Here is a 6,617-nt window from a genome sequence, read left to right as displayed (position 1 = left end):
CTTTCCCCCCTGATCAGGTAGTTAAGGGAGGTAAAGACTCCACTCCACTCTCACCAGCCGGAATCCCCACTCATGCATGATGTGCATGTGCATTCTGGCCATAAGTAGGAGAGAAGGAAGGAAAGTCCTGGTGCAAGAGGGGATGCATTTCCTCTAACTAGGACTTCAAAGCATTGTCATCCCACTCAGTCTGACCAAACAACTCCTTCCTCTGCTAAGGAAGGGACATTTCATCCTTTTATGTAAATGTTATTTTGGTGGTCACTATAATAGATATCACAAGAAATAAATATTTAATGATTAGTTGATTTTAATTTTTATTGGGTATTTACTTTAAAAAATGTGTATGAGAGAGAGAATGGCAGTTCTTGTTCCAAGTAACTTATAAGATGTAGTGTGAGAATAATGGGTTGTAAGCTGAAATGCATAATTTTAGCCTGACCTTCTAGTTCTAACTCAGGCAAAATTTCTGTTGACAAAAATCATCTCTTATGTGCACTTTATTTCCTTCTTGATCTTCAGTTACTGAAGATATATGTGCATAACTGGCTTTGATATTGTGCATTAAATAGTTGAATGGAGAAGATATCCCATAGAAATATAGTCTTCTTTATCTTATTAAAGCTAACAATGGCTTTCTGAACATTTTCAAAAAAGAAATTGGATCTTAAAAGGCATTTTAGTAAGTGTTGGAGGTACTTGGTCAGCTGAGGAAAATTACATATATATTTTTGTCCAAAATGGAGAATTATAATGTGTATGCAAAAAATCTCAAAGGAATGTCCAGCTTCAACTCTACCTTTCATGAATCTACCCATTAAGATAATGTATATAACTCGAATCTAGCCAAATGTTCATAATGAATATTATTTATATTAGAAGAGCTCCTAAAGACACTAATTAGGATCATGGTCCCATTGTGCTTGTTGGTGTACAAACACAGACCAAACACAGTCTCTTCTCCAAAGAGCTTACAGTCTAAATTTAACACAATGCATATCAATGTATCTAGAAAACAGGGTGAGAAAGAAGGAGGACGAAGGTTAGAGTGATAAGAACGTGAAGATATTTAGGATAGCTATTGCACAATATGATGATTTCAGATTCAATTACTGTAGTTGCTGATGTGCTGTTTATGTAAATTATTGGATTTATCTCAGTCCCTAGTCTGAAGTGAATGAGTTATTGACCTTTCCCATACTAATAAAACTTGACAGAGCCAAAAGAAAAGTGTTAAGATCATCAGGTTTTATTCCTACCTCAGTTTTGTCCAGACTTTGCAGATTTAGAGAAGGAAAGAGAGGAAAACATTTAAGAATCATTAGTGATTGACTAATGAGAAAATGTGTGTGTTGTGACAATTATTTTTCATATGCAAAAGATAATTGCTTGCTAAGTTTTATAGAATACATTGTACATCCAGTTGGAAACAGAATCTGGAAAGCTACATTGTGGCCCTGAAAAAAATTAAATATTTAAACTTTGGGTTTTTAATATATATAAACCCAAATTTAATATATATAGTGTGTAGATCTGTTGGGCCTCGTTTCTAAGTCCAGCATAAATTTGGCACATTTTCCCTAGCAATATAGTGGGTGCACGCAGAATGGATGGAGTGCTTTGTGGTATTCTTTTTCCATTTAATTTTAATTCTTTGATGCTGTTTTAAAAGGTACTTTTGTTACTGTTTTTATTAGTATTTGCATTATTGTAGTGCCGAGGAGCCCTAATCATGGCCCAGAACCTAAGCATTCTAGGTGCTGTATGAACAGAGGCCAAAAACACCATCCCTGTCTCAAATGATCTGTTGTACTGTTCCTTGTTACCAGCTGTGACCAAATACTCACGTTGAGTTTGAATTTGAACAAACCCCAAAGTCCAAAGCAAAACTTGTCTGAAACCACCTAATTTCACTTGCATTCTTTCTTTCTTTATCAAAACTATGCAAAGCCTTGAATTTCATTTGCTTAAGATGTGAAATAAAAATTTGGCCCAGGCTCACTTGAAACCTTTGACGCTTTCTGTGAACCTGGTGTTAGCTTCAACTTTGTAATGAAATCACTCAGAAGCGCTTCCTGTATTTTGGCTTTTGATGATAGTTGTGCAAAATATTAATAATTAGTGTCCCTTTTAATTACCCCTCTTTTCCCAAAACCACGAGTGATTGCTACTTTTAGCAACTCATTAGCTTTAATAGCTTTTAGCCATGTGTTTTGGCTAAATAGGGGGAAACTGTTCACAACCAACTTTATAAGGTAGCTTCTGTTTGAGGACTTTCATTCTTGTCTGTATTTCACATGTCTAAGCAAGGGCTTTGGGCTTCAAATTTTGTGAAGAATGCTTAATAAGTATCTAAACAGTTACATAAATTGTCTTTCTTTTAATCTAGGCATGCAAGCAGTCCTACAGAATAATCATAAAAAGTTCTATATAAACTTACAGCACAGTATTTTTGCAAAATTATTAGTTTTTGTTGTAAAAATAATTTAAAAATTAGATGGTTGCTATTTTTGCTGTGTTCTTTGATACTGTTGCTATGTTCCTTGACGTGGTGTATGGCATTATAAAGATGCCCTTTATGGAAAACTGCCACTATTGTTTGTTCTGTCTTGGAAAGAAAGAACTGTGACTCATGGGGTTGTGGGATGTTCTCAGTAAGGAAGGAAAGTATAGGACCTCTGCTTAGCAGGGAAAGAGAGTGAATAGCTGATGACATCAAGAAGGCTGAGGTGTTTAATACCTATTTTGCTTCAGTCTTCACAAAAAAGGTAATGGTGACCAGATACTCAACTCAACTGTCTTTCAAAAGGGGAACAAAGAGGACCTGGGGAATTATACCAGGTAGCCTAACTTTGATACCTGGAAAGATATTGGAACAAATTAATAAACAATTTGTAAGCACCTGAAGGATATTAGGGTTATAAGGAATAGCCAGCATGGATTAGTCAGGAACAAATCAAACCAATCTAATTTCCTTCTTTGACAGGGTTACTGCCCTAATACATAGGTGAAAGCAGTACATGTAAAATATCTTGATTTTAGTAAGGCTTTTGCCACAGTCTCACATGATATTCTCATAAACAAACTAGGGAAATGTGGTCTAGATGAAATTACTGTAAAGTGGTGCAGCACTGATTGAAAGGTCATACTCAAAAGTAATTATCAATGCTTTGCTCTCAAACTAGGGGAGCGTATCTAGTGGGGTTTGGCAGGGTCAGTCTTGGGTTCAGTACTATTCAATATTTTCATTCATAACTTGAATAATGGAGTAAAGGGTATGCTTATAAAATTAGTAGATGACACTAAGATGGGAGGGACTGCAAATACTTTGAAGGAGAAGATTAGAATTCAAAACAACCTTGATAAATTAGAGAATTGATCTGAATTCAGCAAGTTGAAATTCAATAAAGACAAGTACAAAGTACTTCATTTAGGAAGGAAAAATCAAATGCACAACAACAAAATGGGAAATAACTGGCTAGGAGGTAGTACTGCTGAGAAGGATCGGGAGTTATAGTGGATCACAAATTGAATATGAATCAACTATGAGATGCAGCTGTGAAGAAGGCTAATATTCTGGGGTGTATTAACTGGAATATCATATGTAAGACATGGGACGTAATTGTCCTGCTATATTTGGCACTGGTGAGGCCTTGGCTGGAGTACTGTGCTGAGTTCTGGGCGCCACGCTTTAGGAAGGATGTGGACAAATTGGAGAGAGTCCAGAGGAGAGCAAGAAAAATGATATGTAAGATTTAGAAAACCTACCTATGAGGAAAGGTTAGAAAAAGTGGGCGTGTTTAGTCTTGAGAAAAGAAGACTGAGGTGGGCACCTGATAAATCTTCAGCTATGTTAAGGGCCATTATAAAGATCAATTGTCCTGCATGTTTACTGGAGGTAGAACAAGAGTAATGGGCTTAATCTGCAGCAAGGGAGATTTATGTTAGATATTGGGAAAAACTGTCTAACTATAAGGGTACTTAAGTTGTGGAATAGGCTTCCAAGAGAGTGTTTGGAATCTCCATCACTGGAGGTTTTTAAGAACAGGCTGGGCAAATGCCTGTCGGGGAAGATGTAGGTTTACTTGGGTCCCGTTTATCACAGGGGATCGGACTTGATGACTTCTTGAGGCCCCTTCCAGCCCCACATTTCTATTATCCCGTGATAACGTTACTTTGAGACATGCAGGACCTCATGCTCAGCTAGTGTAAATTAGAGTAGCTCCACTGAAGTAATTGAAATTATATTTATATTGATTTACACCTCCTGAGGATCTGGCCCCAAATCTAAGTGGGTGGTGCTCTAAATTGGTTCATTTTTTAGAAGTCATGAAAAAATCTCTCTTTCCACACAGATTTTTTTCCCGTTATTAGCAGTTCTTATTCTATACTGATTATGTCGATAGAGACTTCCCTCTAGGATTTTAGTCTTAAGGAGTTGTTTACCTGAAATAGAGATTCTTTGAAAATGTTATGGATCTATGGTCACCCAGCCCTCCCTTAGAGAGTTGAACTACTCAATAAATTTAGGTCCTAGGTTGAAAAAGAAACTGACAATTATGTGACCGAGACAGGTCTATATATCCCTTGAGGCACATTATGTCAATCAACTAGCCACTTTGCCTAGAGGCCAAAAGCTGTGAATCATTTCCTCAAATGCCACACTTTGGAAGATGCTTGATCTGGAGAATGTGGATCCATAACAAGTGCTAAAGGACAGTGGTATACACCCTTTTCAGCTTCAGGACCACCCATATTATTTCATAAAGATCAAGGGGCCTCAATCAACCCCTTTTGGGGGGCAGATTCTGGGGCATATATGGGGGGGAGTGACTGTACTATGGTTTCTTGGGGACCACAGCCCTCAGTGGAACTAGCCAGCTGACCCAAGTTAGATCAGCCCAGACTACTTTGTTCTGCACTAGGACTGGGATTGGGACAGCGCAGAGACAGCAGGCAGCAGAGGAAAAAGATACAGAGCACTATTTCCATTAGCACCACGGAGGCAGATTATAAGGCGGTTTGTTGCTGCTATTATTATAGATGGCACAGGTAGCAATGCCTATAATTAAGGTATCCCAACATTTCCCATTATTTTAGCATTTATTTTGCAGTAGTGCCTCATAGCCACAACCAGGTTGGCCCAAATAGCTTACAATCTAAAAAACAAAACATAACAGGTGGATGAGCTGAACAAGCCGATGGAGTGATATGAAAGAGAACCAGACGAGGGTGGAGTCACAAAAGCCTACGGGTGACAGGATTTTGAGACGAAGATTATGTCATTGGCATTGTCAAAGGCAGCCAAGGCCAAGGAAGGTGACGAGGGAGTACTAGCTCTGAAATTTGGCCAGGAATAGGTCATTAGAGACTTCAGTGAGAGTAATTTCAGTGGAATGTATGGGTGGAAGCCAGATTTGGTGGGGGGGAAAGGGGAGAGAGGGTTCTAGAATGTAAAAAGAGGGCAAAATGTAAGACAGCAGTTGTAGACAGCGCACTCACTGAATGTGGAGCAGGGAGATGGGGCGATAATTTGAGAGGGTGGGGTCAAGGCCTTTTTTAGTTTAGTTTTGTTTTTTTAAATGATGGGAGAGACCACATGCTCCTTCTTGTCTTCAGCCCCTTGAGCCATTGTAGCACATGGGCTGCAAGTAGCAACCGGGAGGAGGTACAGAGCAGCAAATACAGGCTTCTATTGTACGATTAAGAGCACAGGGTTCCTTACAGCCTCTGCTTTTTCTTCTCCAAGCACTGTAGCATGTATGTGCTGAACTGAGTAGTTCTGAGCTTGGTGATAATGGGTGTCAGGTAGGAGGGGAAGGAGTTCTGAGCTTGAGGATGAGTTTTCTGAGGTTATGTCTATGCTACAGCTGATGTTGGCATAATTTATGTTGCTCAGGGGTGTGAATAAACCACACCGACACAAGAGCTCATGTGCACAGTGCTATGTCGGCAGGAGAAATTTCTAGTGTTTGCAGAGGTGGTTTTATTATGCTGACAGAAGAGCTCTCTCTCATCAGCATGGAGTGTCTTCACCCAATACAGCTGCGCCGCTGCATGTATAGACATGGCCTGAGTCTGGAACGTGGGAGTGTCGGCACTGGGTGTTCTGAGCCTGGGGTGGTTGAAAGGGAGAGAATTTGGAACTGTCTGTGTGGTTCTCAGCTGTCGAGGAAGAGGAAGGGTTCTCAGCCTGAGTGTGTGTGTGTTTCTGAACTGTTGGGTAAAAGGGAAGTTTTATTGTTCTCTTAATATAACCAAGAACATTCTAATTGAAAGTATCTCTAAGTATAGAAAAACATAACTATGACAAGCGACAAAACAGTCAACCAAACAAGCACTGAGGGGCTAAAATCAGGGGCCAAATCTTCGTCCTGATCTATACCCAGCCTGTATCTATTGGGTCTCTGGGAAGTGAGGGGCAGGGAGCTTCCGAGCCTGGATGGGGATGGATTGAGTATGCAGGATTGACGACAGTGGAGAATAGAGTCAATTGATAATGAGAGTGAGATAGGAGGGGGAGATAGGAGGGTAAGTGCTAAATTGGAAGTGAGGAGGTTAGAACTAGGAGAGAACAGCAAACTTGGATCACCAAGGGATAAATACTGGTTCCGCAA

This window comes from Mauremys mutica, chromosome 2 (genome assembly GCF_020497125.1).
Source record: "Mauremys mutica isolate MM-2020 ecotype Southern chromosome 2, ASM2049712v1, whole genome shotgun sequence".
In the NCBI taxonomy this organism is placed as follows: domain Eukaryota; kingdom Metazoa; phylum Chordata; order Testudines; family Geoemydidae; genus Mauremys; species Mauremys mutica.
The sequence above is the reverse complement of the archived record's forward strand: the minus strand, read 5'-3'. Positions refer to the sequence as shown.